This window comes from Balaenoptera borealis, assembly GCF_965194805.1.
Source record: "Balaenoptera borealis genome assembly, chromosome: 13".
NCBI classification, from domain to species: Eukaryota; Metazoa; Chordata; class Mammalia; order Artiodactyla; family Balaenopteridae; genus Balaenoptera; species Balaenoptera borealis.
Genome location: NC_138870.1, coordinates 51,036,520 through 51,061,676, shown reverse-complemented (window position 1 = coordinate 51,061,676; position 25,157 = coordinate 51,036,520). Strand labels below are relative to the sequence as shown.

Below are 25,157 nucleotides of genomic sequence, written 5' to 3'. Positions count from 1 at the left end.
ACATTGCTTTAATTTTTAAAAAGGAAAAAAATGTCTTAAACATATATAGAATCTTGTTAAGATTTGATGGAGTCAGATTCTGGGTACATGGGTATCTCATATTCTCTATTCCCATCTCTCTGGAAAAAATTCACAATTAGGAAATAAAACCATAATGGATATAGGATTTCTGGGTGAGAGAAATTGATTGAGAAAAGATAGAGACCACAGTGTAAAAATATAAATTGTAAGTATATTTTATGGTGAAATGTTTAAAAACATTGATTCAGATGGCAACACAAGCTACTCTGGAGTTATAATGTAATATGAAAAAGTCAGAAAATGGGTTTTCTGAGTTTGAAACTAGGTGGAGAAACCTAAGAAAAAATTTTAAATTAGTATACTGCGGTTTTCTTGTCTATAAAATAGATAATTAAGACTTGCCCCATGGAGTTTTTGTATGGTTTATATGTGATTCAAAGTGGATGGTCATGTGTATAAATTTTAGTGAGACTAAATATATTATTGGAAATCTAAATTTCCTTATTAGTTGCTTATCTGTGAATTAACTTTACAGTGGGAATTTTCTTTTTGTCTGCATCTATACCATACTTATATATGTATATCTGTTCTTATACCTATACCTTTGTCTGCCTTATCTTCGTTTTTATCTGAGATAGATTCAATAACTGCCATTTATTTGACTTAAACTACCTGGTTCATTTAAATATTTTATACAATTTTCATTGTATTTAAAATTTAGGTTTTGCTAACTTGTAGCAATGTGTACTTAGCAACCTAAATTAAACCTCTTTATAAATATCTGCATAGGTTTATAGTTAAATCTACTTATATATCTACTTTGTGACACTGAAGCAAACCAAGTATTAACTTCCTTAGCTTATGACTGTTAAATTACATGTACACAGATTTTACATAAATGTGTACTTGCTAGATTCTGTAAACATGATTGGAAATGGGTCCTGAAGTATCTCCAGCAGAACTAACTTGGAAAAAAATCCGTGGAATGCAGAGAAACATCACTCTGGTGTTTGATTGTTTCGCTTTTTTATTTTACTACACAAATACTCAGACCAAAGTAATCTTTGTAAGACAATTTTAGTTTAAAATGACGAAAAAATGGTAGGAGGCACATGATTTACACATATTTTTGAAAGAAAAAATTTCTTTATCAAGAAGATTGGAAGACTCATGGAGTTTTCAAAAAGTTTTCATTGTCATTTTCAAATAATTTTAATCCATTGCCAGTTTTACTGTGCTCATTTTAAATAATTTCTGACTCTTCAACTAGAATTAATCAAATTCCCTAAAGTAGCTGTTTTCAATTTTGAACCATGAGTAATTACTGTCATTAACAACAAAAAAAACAATAGCAAGAGATTTTGATTAATACAGGTAATGGCCATTCCTTGCTCCAGGCTTCTGGAATCATATCCCTCTGCCACAAATGAGGTAACTACATTTTATATCAATTAAAGTTCTCCATTGACTCCTATTACATCATACAATGTTTTCTTTCTATCTTCTTAATTATTTATTTTCAGCCTCACTAACCATTATTGTATTCCTCTCCCTTAAATGTTAATTAGGTGCTCAATAAGTATTTCTTCAATAAACAAATTTTAGATAAAAATATGAAAAGGTAGACAGATCATCATATTCTCTCCTTTCATCCTTTACACTTGCTTCTCATGTTTTAATGCCATGAATATTGAATAGATTTGCCCCAAGGGTAGCAAAAACTTACTGCACATTTGTTATGAGCTATATTCTGCTATGCATAGAGCATAAGAATAAAAAAAGTGCCTGTTGCCTTGCACAAGTCATGTTTTAGAATGGGACGTACATGCAAACTAATTAGCACGTATTCTAATAACTTAAATTGTTAAGCATATTCATAAATATATATTAATAGGTTGTTATAGTCCCTGTTCTTCCTGGGTGGTCTAACTTTATGGAAAAAGAAAACATTCTATTTGCATGAGAGTGTTAATAAAGAGCATGTGATCAAAAAAGGTGTGGATGCTTACGTGTTTAGTACTCTATTTTTCTATTTCCTTTATAAAACCATTCCTTTCTTCAGGCCACAAAAATATTTTGTTTGTGTCCCAGAAGATAGCCCAGTGCATCACACATAAAAGCCACCCATAAACATTTGCTGAATGAACCTGGAGAAGTAGCTGACTACATACACCTGGAAAAGAGTCACTGGAAAGTGCTGAGGATCATTATACCTATTTGGGAGCTCAAACGCCGTAAAATGGTAGCAAAACAAGTTGCAAGTAGAAAAAGAGACGGACATGAGATCCAGTTCTATTTAGAATTATTCCTAATTCCCAAAGTACAATAAAATTCAGTTACGCCTCAGTTAATTATTATAATCCCTTCACTATCTAATTAGAAATGTATCATTAAATTTCAAAATTTAAAGGAAAATAAGACAAGGAGAAACATGTTGTGAATAATTTTGTTTTTGGTTTGCATTTCTACATCTTTTTTCTCCCTTGAACTTATTTTGTGTCTTTTTCCTTCTCTTGCCACTTATTAAATGTGATCTAGGTGATCATTCATTACATTTAATTGAATATCACTTGAATACACTGCTCCCTACTTTTCCAGTTTCCTCATGCTTGATGAGGCGTTGCTAAGGAAATCTGTGAATGTGAACTCATTTCCTCAAATTTTGTAATTGCCTTTCAGGGAGATCTTAAAGGTGTGAAAATTTAATCTTAAAAGATAAATAAATATAGAGCAACTTGAGATGAGGTTCTAAGGAGATTCTAGATTCTTATTATCTATCCTTGTAATAAAACCTCTTTATTATTCCTTCAAAGTTTTTTTTTTTTAAACTGAATGCCTGATCTGTAGCAAGCAATGCACTATGTGCTCACATATGAATAAGAAAATTTAACTTTTCAAATATTTGCACATACATGTGATACATACTTGATATATTTATTATCATCATGATTAAAAAATTACCATTTGTTTTGCTTAATTTTACATTGTAAGCATTTTTATATTGATTCTTATTCCTTCCTGTAAGGGAGGAAGGAGACGTGTCACTCTGACACTTTTCTTAATGCCTCCCTCATCATTTACGTGTAAGTTTAATAAAAAAATAACTGGGTGTTCTCAGTTCAGTTCCATTCTTGCTTTGGGAGTGATTCATTCATGGAGAACAGGAGTTCTCTGTTTCTCTGAGGTTTTAGGTTGTTCAAGGACTAACCCTTTCAGAAAGTGTGCCTGGCTCTGGTGCTATCTCAAACTTGCTGTTTCAGTCTACGTAATTTGGGGCTCGAAAAGCAAGCTTATTAGCTGCCTTTCACATTAAGCACCATCAAAGATGGCCTTTGTTAATAGTAAGAATGCTATATTCCTCATGAAATAAGCTGCCAACTTTTGGGCTGAGGTGCATATATATCATCATGTTCTATAAATATACATGACTTCCTAGTTGTTTACAGGTTTTTTTTTTTTTAAATACCAGATGAGTCTGATGCAGGTTAGTTTTTTTTTTTTTTTATAGACTTCTACTTTTTTTTTTATTTTAAGTATTTATTTATTTATTTATTTATGGCTGTGTTGGGTCTTCGTTTCTGTGCGAGGGCTTTCTCTAGTTGTGGCAAGCGGGGGCCACTCTTCATCACAGTGCGCGGGCCTCTCACTATCGCGGCCTCTCTTCCTGCGGAGCACAGGCTCCAGACGCGCAGGCTCAGTAATTGTGGCTCACGGGCCTAATTGCTCCGCGGCATGTGGGATCTTCCCAGACCAGGGCTCGAACCCGTGTCCCCTGCATTGGCAGGCAGACTTTCAACCACTGTGCCACCAGGGAAGCCCCAGGTTTTTTTTTTTAATGTGATAGTGTTGAATTCTGTTGAAGTATTTTCACTATGTATCAGGATGGTTTTCTAACATTTCTTTTTGGATCTACTGTAATGGGGAACTAATGTTAATACATTTGCAAATATTGAACCAATCATAAATTCCTTAAGGAGCACACTTTATTTTGACATATTACCTTTTACTGGGATTTCAGAATCTGTTTCCTAATACTTTGTTAACTTTAATGAAAATACAATATGCACAAAGGAAAACATACATATCAAACCTGTACAGATTGATGATGAATGTATAAAAACTGAACAAACACATGTACTGGCAACCAGATGAAGAAAAATAGCATTATCCCGTAATAGTCCTCACTGGGCATCCTTCACATCACTAACCTTTGCCCCATCTTAACCCAAGGGTAATCATCATCTTTCCTTGTAATAACATAAATTACTTTTGTCTTGATACTTTATATAAATGGAAACAGAGTAAGCAATATTTGTGTCTGGTTTCTTTCACTCAACATTATGTTTGTGAAATCCATTCATGTTGTTGCCTATAGTTTTAATTAATTCCAGTCATTACTATTTGAAAGTCATTATGTAAATATTCCACAAAATATTAATTCAGTTGATTTATGGACTCTCTGATAGTTACCAGTTTGGGCTGGAATTAAAGAGGGCTAAAAAAAAGAAAGAGTGAGCGAGAGAGAGGGTGCTATGAACATTCTAGTAAATAATTCAGGTGAATATACATCATTTCTGTTGAATATGTACCTAGAATTTCTGTGTCTTAAGTGATGTCTCTTTGGCTTGCATAAATAATGCCAAAGAGTTTTATAAAGGCGTTGTGCCAATTTATAGTTCATCACAATGTGTGAGAGTACCAGTTGCTCATCAAAGTCTGCAGTTTTCTTTGTTGTCATCCTGAAAAGTGTGTAGTGGTACCTAATCATTGTTGTATCTAACTTTGCCTTGTTGAATAATAAAATTGAGCGCTGTTTCATTGTTTAGTAGCCATTTGTATACTCTTTGCTGAAGTAATTGTTCAAGTTTTTTGCAATTTTCTTCCTAGTTTTTCAGTATTTTTCTTACTGATGTGTAAGAATTTGTTATATGTTCTGGGTACATGCCATTTGTTGGACATATGTATTATAAGAAACTTCTCTAATTTTGTCTTTTCAAGGAAACTGCTTGAAAAGCAGTTTATCCAGTTACATTTTTCCTTCTGCTTCTGTTTACTTTGGGTTTATTTTGTTCCTCTTTTCTAGCTTCTTATGGTCAAATCTTAGGTTATTAATTTGAGAGTGTTTTATTTTCTAATGAAAGAATTTAGTGCTGCTTTAGTTGCATATGACATATGTTGTTTTATTTTCATTCTGTTCATTATACTTTAATTTTCTTCGAGACTTCCTCTTTAACGTGGATTATTTATATGTATGTTGTTTAATTTCTAAGCATTTGGAGATTTTCCTGTTATCTTTCTGTTATTGATTTTACAGTTTATTTCCATTATGGTCAGAAAACATATACATTCTGTATGATTTCAATTCTTTGAAATATGTTAAAAATTTTATTATGACCCAAGATATTATATAAGCAGGCTTGCTGAGTGTCCCATTGGAGCTTGAAGACAATGTGTATTCTGCTGTGGTTGTATAGAGTATTCTATAAATATGCAGTAGATTCTGTAGGTTAATGGTGTTGTTTAGTTGAGTCGTTCTATATGCTTGCTATCCAGAGGCCAATCTGAAACTTGAGCAGAATTCCATACTGTAGTTCACTTCTCAGACTTCTCATGTAGTTAATTATGGTTGGTTCATATGTTGTTCAGGTGTGGTTCTGCTCAGGACTTAATGCAAGAATTTGAAAATCCTTTTCTCCAACTTGCTCCCCTCTGTCCTCTTCCCCCACTCACTAGCTGGAGGAGAAGACTTGATGCGTCATTACTGAAGGGTGTGGATGGAATTCAGGTCTCCATCCACAGTCTCTGTGGTCAGGTTCCATTATGTATTCATTACAAAAAATAAGTCTAATCTTTAAAGTATAATGTAATATTTTCAATATTTTGTAATAGTATAAAAAATGAACACTTAAATTTTCACACGAAGTTAGCTAGTTATGGGAAATTATATTAAAAGCATCGTTGATTTTAAGGTATTACTCAATTACTTATAAATGTTTCAAATAAAAAGTTACTACTAGAAACTGTTGAAAGATACTTTTGTTACCTGGAGAAGACTTAACATCAGATGTCCAGAAATGTTTCCATTTTAAATTTATTGGCAAAATGTATACATAATTAGAAAAATTTTGAATATCCGCACACTTCAAGAATCAAAAACTCTTCCAAGTAGAAAGCTTTAGTGGAATTTGAATTGAATTTTTAAGATAACAATTACAATAACTTAGTGTATTCTTGAAATATTTTATGATCTAATTTGGTTCCTACTAATAATCTTTGGGTGAATAAATGAATTAAGAGCAGGTTTTTTTTAAAAAAGTAAACTATATATAGGATCAGATAGGGGGAAAACACATTGAAATGGCTTCAATATTCCTAAATCCTAAAAGTACAGAATCTTGGCGTTTAAAAATACGTGTTTCATCTAAAAAACTTACCTGTCTCTGGTAAACTCTCACGCATTTTAAAGCAAAAATTCCAAATGTCAGAGTTGAATCCTTTAGAAACATCTAGACAATTCATGTAAGACTCTATTATATAATTTACCATTGTGTCATAGATTGCTGTAATGTACTGTAAAGTATTTACTTTCTCATCCAATTCCCTACTAAAGCATAAAATTCTCCAGGGCAAGCACCTTGTCTTATTCATCTTTAAATTCGTAATACCTAACAAAGTGTCTGGAAAAATAACTATGGAAGAGTGAGTAAACATGTGAATAAATACATCCATGCTGTCCCAAATGACAGTAGTTCCTTCTTTTTAAGGCTAAATAATATTTGATTGTATGTAGATATCACATATACTTTATCCTTTCATCTATTAATAGACATTTGGGTTGTTTCTGTATCCTGTCTATTGTGAATAATGCTGTAGTGAACATGGGAGTAGAAAAGTCTTTGAGATCCTGTTTTCATTTCCTTTGGATTTATAGGTAGAAGTAGATTTTCTGGATCATTTGGTATTTCTAATTCTAATTTTCTGAGGAATCTCCATGCTGTATTTATTTGTTTATTTATTTATTTATTTATTTATTTATTGAGAATCTTCAGGTCTGGCGCTTTATTTTATTTTCACATCTTTATTGGAGTATAATTGCTTTACAATGTTGTGTTAGTTTCCGCTGTATAACAAAGTGAATCAGCTATACGTATACACGTATCCCCATATCCCCTCCCTCTTGCGTCTCCCTCCCACGCTCCCTATCCCACCCCTCTAGGTGGTCACAAAGCACCGAGCTGATCTCCCTGTGCTACGCGGCTGCTTCCCACTAGCTATCTATTTTACATTTGGCAGTGTATATTTGTCAGTGCTACTCTCTCGCTCCGTCCCAGCTTACCCTTCCCTCTCCCTGTGTCCTCAAGTCTATTCTCTACGTCTGCGTCTTTATTCCTGTCCTGCCCCTAGGTTCATCAGAACCATTTTTTAAAAATATTTAATAATTATTTATTATTTATGGTTATAGGAAACAAATTTTAAACAAATTTGCATACATGTTTTGTTGCTGTGATATATGAGAGACTGATCAACAAAAGACTGTCAAGTATAAAAATATCAATTTATTACATCAGGATAAAATTCTTTGGGGGAAGTGAAATGGAAATATAATTTCAAGGAGTAAAAGGAATGATGTAAAATGTCTGATTGTTAAAGAGCTTGTCTTATACTTTTTAAATGGATGATGGTGGCTGTCACTTCATAATGATATTTTTTTTTCAACATCTTTATTGGAGTATAATTGTTCTACAATGGTGCATTAGCTTCTGCTGTATAACAAAGTGAATCAGCCATACGTATACACATATCCCCATATCTGCTGCCTCTTGTGTCTCCCTCCCATCCTCCCTATCCCACCCCTCTAGGTGGTCACAAAACACCGAGCTGATCTCCCTGTGCTATGCAGCTGCTTCCCACCAGTCATCCATTCTACATTTGGTAGTGTATATATGTCCATGCCACTCTCTCACTTCGTCCCAGCTTACCCTTCCCCGTCCCCGTGTCCTCAAGACCATTCTCTATGTCTACGTCTATGTCTTTATTCCTGTCCTGCCCCTAGGGTTTTCAGAACCTTTTTTTTTTTTTTTTTTTAAGATTCCATATGTATGTGTTAGCATATGGTATTTGTTTCTCTCTTTCTGACTTATTTCACTCTTTATGACAGACCCTAGGTCCATCCACCTCACTACAAATAGTTCAATTTCATTTCTGTTTATGGCTGAGTAATATTCCATTGTATATATGTGCCACATCTTCTTTATCCATTCATCTGTCAATGGACACTTATTCATGTCCTGGTTATTGTAAATAGTGTTGCAGTGAACATTGTGGTACATGACTCTTTTTTGAATTATGGTTGTCTCAGGGTATATGCCCAGTAGTGGGATTGCTGGGTCGTATGGTAGTTCTATTTTTAGTTTTTTAAGGACCCTCCATACTGTTCTCCATACTAGCTGTATCAATTTATATTCCCACCAACAGTGCAAGAGGGTTCCCTTTTCTCCACACCCTCTCCAGCATTTATTGTTGATAGATTTTTTGATGATGGCCATTCTGACTGGTGTGAGGTGGTACCTCACTGTAGCTTTGATTTGAATTTCTCTAATGATTAGTGATGTTGAGCATCCTTTCATGTGTTTGTTGACAATCTGTGTATCTTCTTTGGAGAAATGTCTGTTTAGGTCTTCCGACCATTTTTGGATTGGGTTATTTGTTTTTTTGATATTGAGCTTCATGAGCTGCTTGTATATTTTGGGGGTTAATCCTTTGTCTGTTGCTTCATTTGCAAATATTTTCTCCCATTCTGAGGGTTGTGTTTTTGTCGCCTTTATGGTTTCCTTTGCTGTGCAAAAGCTCTTACATTTCATTAGGTCCCATTTGTTTATTTTTGTTTTTATTTCCATTTCTCCAAGAGGTGGGTCAAAAAGGATCTTGCTGTGATTTATATCATACAGTGTTCTGCCTCTGTTTTCCTCTAAGAGTTTTATAGTGTCTGGCCTTACATTTAGGTCTTTAGTCCATTTTGAGTTTATTTTTGTGTATGGTGTTAGGAATTGTTCTAATTTCATTCTTTTACATGTAAGTGTCCAGTTTTCCGAGCACCACTTATTGAAGAGGCTGTCTTTTCTCCATTGTATATTCTTGCCTCCTTTATCAAAGATAAGGTGACTATGTGCCTGGGTTTATCTCTGAGCTTTCTATCCTGTTCCATTGATCCATATTTCTGTTTTTGTGCCAGTACCATACTGTCTTGATTACTGTAGCTTTGTAGTATAGTCTGAAGTCAGGCAGCCTGATTCCTCCAGTTTCGTTTTTCTTCCTCAAGATTGCTTTGGCTGTTCGGGGTCTTTTGTTTTTCCATACAGATTGTGAAATTTTTTGTTCTACTTCTGAGAAAATTGCCACTGGTAGCTTGATAGGGATTGCATTGAATCTGTAGATTGCTTTGGGGAGTAGAGTCATTTTCACAATGTTGATTCTTCCAGTCCAAGAACATGGTATATGTCTCCATCTGTTTGTATCATCTTTAATTTCTTTCATCAGTGTCTTATAATTTTCTGCATACAGGTCTTTTGTCTCCTTAGGTAGGTTTATTCTTAGGTATTTTATTTTTTTTGTTGCAGTGGTAAATGGGAGTGTTTCCTTAATTTCTCTTTCAGATTTTTCATCATTAGTGTATAGGAATGCAAGAGATTTCCGTGCATTAATTTTGTAACCTGCTACTTTACCAAATTCATTGATTAGCTCTAGTAGTTTTCTGGTAGCATCTTTAGGATTCTCTATGTATCATGTCATTCTCTATGTATCATGTTATCTGCAAACAGTGACAGCTTTACTTCTTTTCCGATTTGGATTCCTTTTATTTCTTTTTCTTCTCTGATTGCCAAGGCTAAAACTTCCAAAACTATGTTGAATAATAGTGGTGAGAGTGGGCAACCTTGTCTTTTACCTGATATTAGAGGAAATGGTTTCAGTTTTTCACCATTGAGAATGATGTTGGCTGTGGGTTTGTCATATATAGCCTTTATTATGTTGAGGTAAGTTCCCTCTGTGCCCACTTTCTGGAGAGTTTTTATCATAAATGGGTGTTGAATTTTGTCAAAAGTTTTTTCTGCATCTATTGAAATTATCATATGGTTTTTCTCTTTCAGTTTGTTGTGGTGTATCACATTGATTGATTTGCATATATTGAAGAATCCTTGCATTCCTGGGATAAACCCCACTTGATCATGGTGTATTATCCTTTTAATTCCATGCTGTCTTTAATATCAGCTGCACCATTTTACATTCCCCCTAACACTGTACAAGGGTTTCGATTTCTCCATATCCTGGCCAACATTTGTTATCTTTTGATCTTTTTGATAATAGCCATCCTAACAAATGTAAGGTGATATCTCATTGTAGTTTTGATTATCGTTTGCCTGATGATTAGTGTTGTTTTGCACCTTTTTATTAAACTTCCCAACTAAGACAAGCCCAGGACCAGGTGGCTTCACTGGTGAGTTCTACCAGACATCTAACAAAAAATTAATACCAGTATTCTGAAATTTTCCAAAAAATTGGGGACGAGGGATGGTTCAACCTGTGATACACCATGCTAACAGTTGAAGGAGAACTGTCATGTGATCATTTCAATAGATGCATAAAAAGCACTTGACAGAATTCAACACAATTTTGTAATAAAAATGTTCAATGAATTGGGTACAAAAGGAAAATACCTCAATATAATAAAGGCTATCTATGACAAGTCCAAAGATAACATCATACTCAGCTCTGTAAAACTAAAATCTTCTGCATAGGAAAGGGAACAATCAATAGGATATAAACACAACCTGTGGGATGAGAGAAACTATTTGCAAACCACATATCTGATAAGGAGTTATTATTCAAAATATATAAGAAATTTATACATCTCAATAGCAAGAAAACAGCCTGATTTAAAAATGGACAAAGGAATAAATAGATATTTCTCCGAAGTTTACATTGACTTAATGAATTGTCTAAGAACTTGCTTGGACTAATAGACTAACAGCAGTCATATTGCAAGAAGAGACTTGAAAAGTACATATGCTTTGGAGCTTGCCTTCTTCCTGCTTCTGTGAATATTGCAACTGCCCTCATATGAATGAGCCCAGGCAAACTTGTTGAATATATGTGGCCCAATCAACTCTGTCAACTCAGATGAAAGACCAGTAGCAACTAACAGCACTACCCAATAGACATGTGATTGAGGCCATGGTAAATCAGCCCCCAGCTGACCCACTAGCTGGGGTCTGATGTATACACACACACCCACATATAAAACATAGCTTGCAGTTATGCTATGTAGCACATATATGACATATATAACCATTATAATTATAGTACTTAACATAATGCCTGTAAACTAGTAACTAACTGCTCAAGCCATTTTAGTCATTGCTATTGCTCCTTCTACTTTTAAATCTCAATATAACAATTTCCATGTTTTTTTAAACAAGAGACTTAATGAAGTTGGAAAGGATTTGCTGAGAATAATATGGTTTCCATCTTTAATTTTAAATATTTAGTTATTATAAGTACTATATTATGTATATTATAACATCTATAGATATCTTTATGCATATGTTTTATATGTGTTGAATATTTGAATATTTATATACATAACTATTTAAATGGACATTTTTATATGTTCCCCCATATGTCACACAAACAACTCTTTTTTTTTAATTGAGGTATAATTGACATATAACATTATATTAGTTTTAGTTGTACAACATAATATTTTGATATTTGTACATATTGCAAAACGATCACCACAATAAGTCTAGTTAACATTTGTCACCATACATAGTTAGAAAGAAATTTGTGTGTGTGATGAGAACTTTTAAGATCTACTCTCTCAAGAGCTCTTACCCTATGTAGCTAAGAAAATATTTTCAGTGCTGCTTGGATCTTCTTCTATATGCTCAGTATTGTTCTAATTAAAAGAAATGCTCCTTCTCAAATTATTTTGTTGTAATCTCCAGTAATTAGCCTCCTCATAACCCGCAGCAATATTAACATACTTAATACAGAAGGTCACCATTTTAAATCTCCATTTCTTACTGGTCTAAAATGCTCATTATCAGCAGTATAATCTGAATTGTATGATAGCACCTTGTCTTAATTTGACAGGCAGAGGGTGGCTTTCTTTAATTAGCACTAAATTAATTAGAGGTCAAAAGAAAAAAATTAATTGAATTATATCTTTGCCAGTAATAAATTTGTCGTGGTAGCTTGGGATACATCCAAGCTCTCCATTCCAAGGCAAGGTCAATGTAATTTTTACAGAAGTTAAAATTTAGTTGAATTTAAAAATATTAAGGGGATTTTTCATTCCACAAAGAGTAGAGTCAGTATATTTTAGGCAAAAAAGTCCTGGCACAAAGGCTGGGATCAAATAGAAAATGATCCAATTTGACCTATTGGTGATTTTCATTTGTTAATATATTTATTATGTTTTAGTAAACACATTTTTAAAAATATGTATATGTTCAGCACTCTGTATATAGCTACAGTCCATCCAGACGTATTGGCAAAGTTGTTCTGAAGAGAAATCTGATCACTGATCATGGATATATGGTGTATTTGGGGGTAAAATGACTAAATATTCTTATAAATACTCCTGCCTCTTTTTGGAAGAGGTTGGATTGAGAGTTTGATGTATCTTGAGCAAGGAAGGTCAGCTGTACTACCTGGAGCTTTATTCACTGAAGCAGCTTGGAGCAGAGAAACATGTGAAAGGAGTTACAAGCTTCTGGGGCTCCACAAAGCAGGTCACTTAATTTGTCCTATTTAGAATTTAATTATAGATTCACTGCTGTATTTATTTTGAGAGGAAAAGGAAATCTCAGTATTTCCAAAGTATTTCAAAATCTTCAGTTATTAAGTTACAGTATTTAAACGTTATTACTGAAAGTCGCCTCTACAAACTTCGAAAAAGTATTAAAGTGAGTTTGGGTTGATTATACTTTGACAGCTAGAACCAAGAGATATTATTTCTCAGCTTCTTGAACCATTTTAATATTGCTGAGCCCATGCTGTCCATGGTGAATTATTAGAAGTCATACCATGCTCTGTTTCGAAGAAAAATGTTCGTTTCACCCAACCTCAGTAACATTGCTTTGTTTGGTTTTTATAGCATCTAACAGATTTTGTCATCTGGAAATTTATATTGCTGTAAAACTGGCAGAAAAGTACTTAGAAAAGAGTATATGAGGTGGTCTAAAGCTACTCTGAATGATGCAAAGCTCAATCAAAGGAGGACACCCAAGGCCATTCATTTACTACTACCTTAGTTTCAACTATTTAAAGCTTGCATCCACAGATCCTGCAACAGTGGTACATCTTATACACACACAAAAAAACATGATTAGTTTCTTCTTATAACATTTATAAGAGTCGTTAATATAATTGAAATATATATATTGAAATATATATGATATATAATAATGAAATATTATATATATATGTAGTTGGAAAGAGAAATGACTGAATTTACCAAAAAAAAAAAAAAGATCACCCTGTATTTCAGTAAAGATGCACACTAATTACACATACAGCTCCACTATTATGGGATAATATTAGGGATACTTTTCAAATAGGCACAATTGATTCTTTCCTTCAACTAACTGGTATATGTACATATAGCTATTTCACACTATGTACTGTGCAAAACACAGAAGACACTGTAGTGAATGGGACATGAGCCTGATCCTTGCATTGCTTAAGGTTCAGTACAAAGATGAAAGGAAGCTATATCATATGCCAGATTTGATCAATGATGTCTAGAGTGACAGTAATATCCCATTCCTGGTCTAGTAACTTTTAATGAAAAGAAAGAGGAGGAAGAGGAAGAGGAGAAGGAGAAAAAGGAATAGAGGAAGAATAAAAGAAGGATGCTGCATTTGAATTGTAGGTAAACAAATCACTGATAATTTGATGACCCTTAGCTTCTCTATATCTCTAAGGTGAAGAAAAATCATACTGGCCCCCATCTACCTCACTTGATTATAGAAATTTAGTAAAATATATGAAATGTAACTCAAAATTTCGCTACTTCATTTCGGTAGTATTATGATATTTTACAAGTGAACAGAGATGCATGTTGGCTGGCTAGAATGCATTAATTACTATGTCTGATCGAAATTTATTAATTCTTTTTATAGCGAGTGATAGTTTGTGATTCCCCTAGTTTAGACATTCACAAAAGACCAGTTTCCATATTCTGTAGCTAGGGGGAAAAAAGATACATGGAAACAAAATGAAGCACAAAAAAAATTTTAAATGATCTCTTTCTTCCTTATTTTACCAATTAGAAAAGTAAAGCTTAATATATTATGCAATGCCATGGTTTGAATATATGAGACCATTTAGATGCTTGAAACGCTTATTAAACACATTAATTTACTCTTTCATTTATTAAATAAATATTTATTGCAAACCTACTGTGTTAGTAGGTAAGTAAAACTCAAAATAAATTTAAGAAAAGTTCTTGCTATCTTGGAGTTTGCACACCAACCCAGATTTTTATGTCAGTAAACCAAGGCCAAACTGTGGCGTATTGGTATTGGATTATGATCGCAGTTTTACTTGCAGACAGAAGGCATTTGAAATATCATAGCATGGCAGTGTATTGGAAACAATCTCTGGCAGGTTATTCCATCTCTGTAAGACTCAGACTCTTCCACATGGAGGATAAATGGAAATGTCAAAGGAGAATAATAATAATATCTATCTTAAGGAATTGTCAAGTTAAATGAGGTAATAGATGTAAAGTGCTTTACACAGTATTTGACATACACTAAGTATTTGATAAATGGTAGTTATTATTTTTATATTATGTCAAGCACAGATTTAATCATTTGTTCTACTTTATAAAAGGAGCACTCTTATAAAATGAAGAATAATAAATAAAGACAAGAAAATTTCAGGATAATATGAAATGTTAGAAATACTTTATATAGTTTTATTTTTATGTTTCAGTCAGCTGTGAAAACTTGGAAAATTAACACTATTTTGCTTCCTCTTCTAATAAATAGCATCATAAAATTATAGAAAGAAAAAAGGTTGTAGAAAAAAAATCAGTGACATAATGTAGGCAACCAGAAATCCCTTACAAGAAAAACCAGGCCTTTGTTTGGAAAAATGTTTAAGTAAATAGTTTGAAGTAGCAGATGAGATGCTGAGAATAGGAATCTAAAACTTTTTCTCCTTTCCCAAGTTGGCTTTATGAGAAAATGAGAACTGTATTCCTGAGAAACATTTGTATTTACTTCTGAGAGGAAAGAAGAAAAAAGGGGAAAAATGGAGGACACAGAACTGATGGACAGAAGGAAGGAACCAGATGTAAATATAGTAAAATAGTTACATCATTAGATAATGCTGCTGCTTATTTTTGTGTTGCTGTTAATAAGACTTTCAGTTTCCTCAACTCCTCTCATTTTAGTGCTGATGATTCTGCACAATTTTGTTGCCCTTTAATTATTTTTAGAACTCTAAATATACCATGCTTCCATGTTGTGATGTCCTATGATGGAAAACAGAAATCTAAAAATTTTGAAATACATGGCTTGATTAATATATTCAATCAAGTCTAGTTTACGTAATGACAAAGTAGTGCCCTTTTCAGGACATTAAATCAATTCTTGTTTTGCCTAATAGCGTCAGAAATGTCTGTTTAGATCTTCCGCCCATTTTTTGATTGAGTTGATTTTTTTCTTGATATTGAGCTGCATGAGCTATTTGTATATTTTGGAGATTAATCCCTTGCTGGTAGCATCATTTGAAAATATTTTCACCCATTCAGAGGGTTGTCTTTTTATTTTGTTTATGGTTTCCTTTACTGTGCAAAAGCTTTTTAAGTTTATTTAGATCCCATTTGTTTATTTTTGTTTTTATTTTCATTACTCCAGAAGGTGGATCGAAAAAGATCTTGCTGTGATTTATGTCAAAGAGTGTTCTGCCTGTGTTTTCCTCTAAGAGTTTTAAAGTGTCTGGCCTTACATTTAGGTCTTTAATACATTTTGAGTTTATTTTTGTGTATAGTGTTAGGGAATGTTCTAATTTCATTCTTTTACATGTAGCTGTCCAGTTTTCCCAGCATCAGTTATTGCAGCGACTGTCTTTTCTCCATTGTATATTCTTGCCTCCTTTGTCATTGATTAATTGATCATAGGTGCATGGGTTTATTTCTGCGCTTATCCTGGGTTTATCCTGTTCCATTGATCTATATTTCTGTTTTTGTGCCAGTACCATACTGTTTTGATTACCATAGCTTTGTAATATAGTCTGAAGTCAGGGAGCCTGATTCCTTCAACTCTGTTTTTTTTTTTTGTTTGTTTTTTGTTTTTGTTATTTTTCTCAAGATTGCTTTGGCTATTAGAGTCTTTTTTGTTTCCATACAAATTTAAAAATTTTTTGTTCTAGTTCTGTAAAAAATGTCATTAGTAACTTGATAGGGATTGCATTGAATCTGTAGCTTGTCATGGGTAGGACAGTCATTTTGACAATATTGATTCTTCTAATCCAAGAACAATTCACTCCTGAGTTTAAAATAATGTGAATCTTTCTAGCTCCAGGTAATAAAATCGCCCAGTAAAGATGTCATCATACCAGTGTAAACCTGTTATAATGCCTTTGTTGCCCAGATTATCATTTGCCACTGAAACGGACCATGACTTTCTCCTTGAGGAAATGGTTGATTTCATGTTTGGGGCAGGAAAGATACAGGTAATGCTGGCATATCTCATTTTAGCAGAAAGCAAGGAATTTTAATGTGGTTGTGTCAAGAAAGCCAGGAGCCAGGTTGAAAGGGCTCATAGTAGTCAGGTTGTAATAATTATCAAAATAAGAATAATGATCACAACAGATGGAGATATATTGAATATCAATAACCTGATGTGAGTCCATAATCACACCACAAATATAAAAGATACCTCCAATATTTAGTGCTGATATTTTTAATTTAAATAAATATTTAGATTTAAGTTTTGGTTTAGTATGTGTTGGGTCTTGACTTCATTGTTATCTAGTAATGCAGTTATAAGCGAAGACAACCATAACTCTTACACCTTGTATCTATTTGATAGGCAGCATATTAAGCACATACCAAAAAAGTCATTGTTTTATGAGTTTGATGACATCCCAAATTTCTCCTCTCCCCTTCTAAAAAGCTCCAAGAGGACCTTCTATTAAAGTTTCACTAGAGGCTTATTCTGATGGTAAGATTTAAGTATTTATTTTCCATTTGGAGTCCAGTGGAACAGATTGTCCAAAAAGCAGCTCCAGGCAAGACCTCTTCAGAATCCCACCTAGGGTGTTATTGGGTTAGATGTGCACAGTTGGATACAAGGTGTCTTTAGGCCTTGTTCATAGGCAAATGACAGTGCTGTACAATGTGTTTAGTCAATGCATAAGTGTTAATCTCAAGTTTTATCAATGAAAAATAAATTTTAATATCCACAGTCATTCTCTACAAAGCCTCTGATGATAACCAGTTATCCATATATTTATGCTGCCTGTCAAAAAGATTTCCCCAAAAAGAACATAATATTTATAAATGACCAAATTGCCTTAGCTTTGTTTATAATAGCAACCTAGACAATTCAGTGAGCCTACACTCAAATGTTGTTAGATTTTAAGGAAACTAGATTTAATACCTAGTCTTACTTCCAAGTGTCCTTGCCATGCTGCATGAGATTCCCCAGGCCACTGGTACCTGGAAGGCAAGCTTCTTTTTTAGGTAGTCCACGCTCCCATTCATGGTCTTGGTGGTGTTGGAGTTCCCATAGAACTCAGAATCTCCCCAGGACTCTAGCGTCGTGATCTCCTATGACTTAGTTCAGAAAGCCATGAGGAAGCAGCCTGGTAGCTAGGTGGGCAAAGCCACCACCAGTCCTGTCCTGTGTGGCCACTACCACGCACCAGGTTTCCAGAGGCGATAGGCTGGTCAGAGCCCTTCCCTGCCCTTCCCAGCCCGCCCACCTCAACCCATAGATCAGGGAGGCTGCAGCAAGTAGAAGCAGTTGGGTTCTTTTATATCAAAACATCAAAACACCAAACAGGAAGTTGAGGGAACCCCACTCTTTACTATTTAAGCCACAAGCAAGCCTTATTGACACCCCTTAACTGTGTGCCTTGCACCGAGTGGAAAATAAACTCCAAGTGGCCAGGAAAATAGAAAAACGCAAAAAACAAAAAACAGTCAGACCCATTCTTCTGGGCAAATGATACAATAAAATCTCTTGTTGGTTATTACAAATAGGTCGTAAGTTACATTATTTTCTGGCAAACATGACATTCCAGTTATCTATTCATTGCATTGTAATATGTCCCCACCACAGTTGGTAGCTTGAAACAGTCATTTTAGTGTCTCTCGTGGTTTCTGTGGGTAGGGATATAGGAAGAGTTTGGTCGGGTGGTTCTAGTTTGGGTTTCTTTTATGGTTGTGGTCAAATATCAGCTACAGCTGAGACAGCTAAGAGCGGAAGTACTCAGGCTGGCTGGACATCTTTCTCTTTCTTTTGCGTTCTCACTCTCACTCGCTTTTCATGTAGTATCAGGGTTTCTTCATAAGGTCTCTTAGTTGGGCGAGTTTGGGGCTTCCTCACAACATAACGACCTCAAAGCAGGAAGCCTCTTTACAGTTTCAATACAATATCTGACATTATTTTCATTCTGAGCAGCATACAGTAATACTTTGGCAAGTATTCTTTCGTCTATATATACAAATCTGTAGGAGCTTCAGTTTGAAAATCTTGAATTAGAGTTATGTATGTTTGTCTGCTACTCTAAGACAGAAACCCTCAGCTCACCTCCACCTTTTCTGTTTGTATAACCTTGAAAAATTTATCTAACCTCATTAGGCCTAAATTTCCTCACTTGTAAATTACAAATAAAAATAGTATCTCATAGAGTTATTGTGAATGTAATGCATGTCACTTTAACAATAACATCAAGTAACAGATGTTTGAATGTACAGGTGAGGAATCCAAGGTACACGGTAATGGGTCATTATATATGAATATAATAAACAAGGCTCAGAAAGATTAAATAATTTGACCCAGATCATATAGAGAGCAACTGAAAGAGCCAGTCATGAATGGTTATTTTATTTGTTTGCCTGTTTGTTCACTTTAAAGCTTAGGTTCTTAGACTTTGGAAGAACTATTTGTAACTTGGTGCCTTAATAATAGAGCTGAGGGAATTGGGGAGAGATTGTTAAAGAGTACAAACTTGCAGCTGAAGATGAATTAGTTCTGGAGAGCTAATGCACAGCATAGAGATTATAGTCAAAAACGCTGTATTATATATTTTGAAAATATACAAAATTTAGTGTTTGCTAAAACAGTAGATTAAATGTTCTCACCACAGAAAGAAATGATAATTATGTAAAATGTTGGCAGTGTTAGCTAAAGCTGTGGTGGTCATCATACTGCAATATATAAAGGTATCTAATCAACATGTTGTGAACCTTAAACTTACACAGTTATATGTCAGTTGTATCTCACTAAAAAATAATGGGGGTGGGAATGGGAAATAAACCATAAATGGAGGATTTTAGGAATACATCACTTTTGAAAAATGAGCCATCAGTATGGTACATAATTATTTATAAATACCCTCTTGGTCAAGCCAAATAATGAAAAAATCTGACCATATCTTTGGGTTTCATCATCTCTACGTTATTTAGGCAGCACTATCTAGATCAAATCCACATAGAAATGAGTCCCAGTAATGACAACAAACAACAATAATAATAGCTAACAATCATTGGATATATTCCGTGTTACTTTTTTTCAGGCATGATTCGAATAGTATTGCATATTTTAACTCACTTAAGTTTTACCATAACTCTATGAGGTAAGTTACAATAATTATTCAAATTTTATAGGTGAGGGAACTGAAACCCAGATCTGTTAAGTAATGTACAAATATCACAAAGTTAATTAATAAGGAATGTGTTTCAAGTCTAAACTGTTCAGCTCTGGTTCCTGCTCTGAACCATTACATAACAAATTACGCCCAGATACAACAGAAACATCTTCAAGCATGAACAAAGAATAAGACCCTTCTTTAGTCTTCCATTCTATACTATGAGGCACAAGTTAATGAAAGAATCACTCCTTATAAATTTGAAGATAACTAACATGGTTCCTTGCACCTGACTGTACCTGAACTGCTTTACAATGTGCTTCATCAGTGTGCATTGTAGAAATCTTGCCTGATCACTGCCTGGGAAGCAGTCTTACTGATTCAACACACATGCCTTCTTTATCTGAAATCTCCCACAGTTTCTGTGTAGGCTCAAGTTAAATAAATCTGAGGTCTCTCTAATGAATGACGACGGTTCCAACCATGGTTAGACCATGATTCTAAAAATGACTATTTTTCTAAAAATGAGCTTAAAATATGAGTCCAGACAAGTTTGTAAATTTAAGACTCATAATATCATGGTATCAGTATTTCTGTGTGATGGTATAACTGCCTGCTTGATTGCATAAATACTCAAGGGTGCATCTAACAGGTTTCCAGGTTAATTATGTCCACAGAATACCCAGGGTGGGGATGGAAATCCACATGCTTCCACGCTTAGTGCCTAGCTACCCTGTAATTGCCCAAGGACATTAAAATGTTTCTTATAATGGTGAGTAGTACAGTACACACATGCCTACATAATAATAAGTTATTTCAGCAGCTCAGAGTGGCCCAAAATAATCATATTAGGACAGATTAATAGGTTAAAGAGTGAGAGTACAAAAAATTCCCCAAGAGTAACATGGAATAAAAAAATCATTTGTAATGAAAATTGAGTTTAAACATGAATTTAGTTCCCTAGAACAGCATAACTGAAATACTCCTATATGATCTAATTTTAGCCATTCTTCCCACATTACTTAAAATTCCTGTGGAGAGTTAGTAATTTAAATCCAGAATGTCAATGATTAGACGAAATTTATGTAGTGATTTTTTTTCTTTTTTTTCCTCTTAGAGACCAAAGCCACCCGCCCCCATTTGTTTTTTGTCCCCCTGCAAAGAATATTTGCTTTGAGAAACAATGAAACACCATTTGTTTTTTCTTCCCCCCTGCAAAGAATATTTGCTTTGAGAAACAGTGAAACACTGGATTTTTGAAACTAAGTTTTCTATAATTTATTTATCTTGAATATGAAAAGTTAAAGGAGTTGAGAATTTTTAAATTGACTTTAAGAATTTGAGGAATAATGATAATACTAGTGAGAATTATATGGACAATACTAAAAGAAGATTTTACAGTTTCTATGAAGTCTAGGTAAGAAGAATATACCTTACATGATAGCTGAACTACCTGAAAGTTACTACAGTTTGATTGTTGCTAAATATTGGAATGGATGTCTGAAACAGTTTGCAGAACTTTTCCTTTTCGCAGAATGTAAAAAAAAAAAAAAAAGATCCAGTTAGCACTCAATTCAAAGTTTCCCTCGATCCTCCTTTTTCTGGGGCTCGTAGTCGTATTGCCAGTATAACTTTGACTGATTGACTCTTAATTCATCCACCACTACTCTTTCTTCGGCTGTGAGTGGTATTCTTAAGTCAAAGAATGTGTTCTTAAACTTTTAAAGCACAGATTTGCAATAATTAACTTTTAATTGAGTACACAAGAGAAAATAATTCTGCTTTACTGTCAACTTGTTGGGTATACCATCATGATAATGTGCTCTAACAAGAACAGTATCCAGTGAATGCTAAAAACAAAGCTGTATTATCGTGCCCTCCTTGTAATAATTTAACCTTACCCAAACAGAGGGGTCCAGCCTTTATGCTTGGCTCCTGGAAGGTAATCTCTAACCCCTGAAAAAATTGTCCTTGTCTGTCTGGGAGCCTTGAGTTGACCAGATGTAACAACGTGAATTAGGGTGTATTGGAGGTGTTAGGTCACATGGTATTGGCTCAGCTTACAGAGGGGTTAGAGACTGAAGTCAGCCACATGGCCAGCCAACCAGGTTTATATGATCAAGCCACAATGAAGACTCTGGACAACAAGGCTCAGGAGAACTTCCCTGCTTACAAATCCTCCATGCACGTCGTTACAAATCAATGCCAGGAACGGAATGCTCTTTATGACTACATGGTAGGAGAACAACAGGAAGCTCCACGATTGAAACTTTCCTAGACTCTGCCCCATACATACCTTCCCTTGGCTGATTTTAATCTGTTTCCTTTCCTTTCAATAAACTGTAACTGCAAGTAGGACAGCTTTCAATGAGTTCTGTGAGTCCTTCTAGCAAATTATTAAACTTGAGGTTTTGGGAGACCCTTGAATTTACAATTGGTGTCAGAAATGAGGGTAATCTTGTGGACTATTCTTTCTCAAACTCTGCAGCCTCCTACTCACAAAGGATCAGAAATACTAGCAACAAATGTTTCTTATTATGCTGATGCAATTTTACAGTGAAATCCCTTTTACCAGGTGACCATGAAAATTCTCTTTGAAGAGACTTACGTGTAGTCAAGGAATGAAAGAAATGGCTTTTCTTTCTCTTATTGATTCCATTATCTGAAACCACACAGAGATTATTTTTTAAGTGCTGTGATCAATATAGTTTAAACAAACACACAGTAAGTTCCTAATATAGTTCTAAAATGAAACTATAAAGAAGACACACCTGTGGCTAATATAATCTTGCCATAAAGAATTTACAAAAATCTTACATGATATGACGTATACAGATACCTATAATTATAGGTAGAAATACAAGGCACAGGGTGCCTTTTCTCCTCATCATCACCAATAGTTGCTATCTCTTGTCATTTATCTTTTTGATGATAGTCATTCTAAGAGTTGTGAGGTGATATCTCCTGGTTTTAATTAGCATTTTCCCTGATGATTAGTGATGTTGAGCACCTTTTCATATACTTGTTCGCCATTTGTATGTCTTCTTTGAAAAACGTCTCTCAAGTTCCTCTGCCTGATTTTTAATCAGATTGTTCTTTTCTTGCCTGTGAGTTGTATGAGTACTTTATATATTTTGGAAAGCAACCCCTTATCAGATATATGGTATGTAAATGTTTTCTATGATTTTATAGGCTGCCTTTCCATTATGTTGATAATTTCTTTTGCTGTGAAGAAGCTTTTTCCTAATAAAGAAAAGTACAGGATCAGATAGCTTCACTAGTGAACTGTACCAAACATTGAAGAAGAATCAATACCAAGTCTTCTCAAACTCCTTCAATAAATTGAAGAGGAGGGAACTCTTCCAAACTCATTTTATGAGGCCGGTATCACCTTAATACCAAACCAAGTTAAGGACACTACAGAAAAAGAAAATCCAGGCCAATATCCACAATGAACATACATGCAGAAGTCGTTAACAGAATATTAGCAAACCAAATTCAAAAGTACATTAAAAGAATCATATGCCATGATCAGGTGGAACTTATTCCAGGTGTGCAGGGATGTTTTAGCATATGCAAATAATTCAGTGATATACTACATTAATGAAATGAAAGATATAAATGATATAATCATCTCAATAGATGTAGAAAAAGCATTTGGCAAAATTCAACATCCATTCATTATAAAAACTCTCAACATTTAGAGAAGAGCTAACACCTATCCTTCTCAGAATCTTCCAAAATATAGCAGAGTGAGGAACACTCCCAAACTCATTCTACAAGGCCACCATCACCCTGATACCAAAACCAGACAAAGATGTCACAAAGAAAGAAAACTACAGGCCAATATCACTGATGAACATAGATGCAAAAATCCTCAACAAAATACTAGCAAATAGAATCCAACAGCACATTAAAAGGATCATACACCATGATCAAGTGGGGTTTATCCCAGGAATGCAAGGATTCTTCAATATACTTAAATCAATCAATGTGATACACCATATTAAAAACCATATGATCATCTCAATAGATGCAGAAAAAGCTTTTGACAAAATTCAACACCCATTTATGATAAAAACCCTCCAGAAAGTAGGCATAGAGAGAACTTACCTCAACATAATAAAGGCCATATCTGACACACCCACAGCCAACATTGTCCTCAATGGTGAAAACCTGAAACCATTTCCACTAAGATCAGGAACAAGACAAGGCTGCCCACTCTCACTACTATTATTCAACATTGTTTTGGAAGTTTTAGCCACGGCAATCAGAAGAAAAAAAAATAAAAGGAATCCAAATTGGAAAAGAAAAAGTAAAGCTGTGACTGTTTGCAGATGACATGATACTACACATAGAGAATCCTAAAGATGCTACCAGAAAACTATTAGAGCTAATCAATGAATTTGGTAAAGTAGCAGGATACAAAATTAATGCACAGAAATCTCTTGCATTCCTATACATGAATGATGAAAAATCTGAAAGTGAAATTAAGGAAACACTCCCATTTACCATTGCAACGAAAAGAAAAAAATACCTAGGAATAAACCTACCTAAGGGCTTGTGGCAGGAGCTGAGATCCGGGGCGGGGCCTCCTGCCCCTAGCTGGCCTGTGGGGAAGCGGAGCGGGGCTACCTCGGCCGCTGGAGACGCTGTTGGCAGCTCTCTGAGTTTGGTTCTGTTAGTGGCTGTGGCTTGTGCCCGCTTTTAGCTGCTCTCCTCGCCTCGTTTCTTTTGCGGCTCCGGCCTCGGCAGCGCTCACAGCTCTCGGCGTTGCCACTGGCGCTGCCGCCTGACCCGCAGGCCGCTTTGGGCTGCGGAGCCCATGAGAGCGCGGGCCCCACCGCCCCATTTGCGGCGTAGCTGTAGTCCTGTAACCCCCCCAGCCGGCGCGGGCATGGCAGCAGCATGAACGCGGAATCTCCACTGGAGAGGGAGGAGAAGGCGGTGTCGGAGCCCGAGGCGGGAGCCATGCTGGAGAAGCGCGCGGGCGCGCGGGCCGCGAGTGGCAGCTCGCTACAAGGCTTTGGCCGACCAAGTGTACACCATGCTGCTATTGTCATCTTCCTTGAATTCTTTGCATGGGGCCTATTGACAACTCCAATGTTAACTGTCACCACAGAGCACGGAGTAGAGTTCCCTGTGCTATACAGTTCTACATGAAACATTTCCTCAACACACATTCCTCATGAATGGTCTCATTCAAGGTGTAAAGGGCCTGCTCTCTTTTCTGAGTGCCCCACTCA

The 25,157-nt window shown here is 35.0% G+C and overlaps 1 pseudogene across 1 annotated transcript in view; it reads right to left on the bottom strand.

Moving 5' to 3' along the window:
- Positions 1-12,318: 12,318 nt before the first annotated feature.
- LOC309609643 (adenylosuccinate synthetase isozyme 2 pseudogene) overlaps positions 12,319-25,157 on the bottom strand; it is a 29,159-nt pseudogene continuing 16,320 nt past the window's right edge. The window contains exon 3 of the transcript XR_014249719.1: positions 12,319-24,464. The product of XR_014249719.1 is annotated as an adenylosuccinate synthetase isozyme 2 pseudogene (transcript). The remainder of the gene's footprint in view (positions 24,465-25,157) is intronic.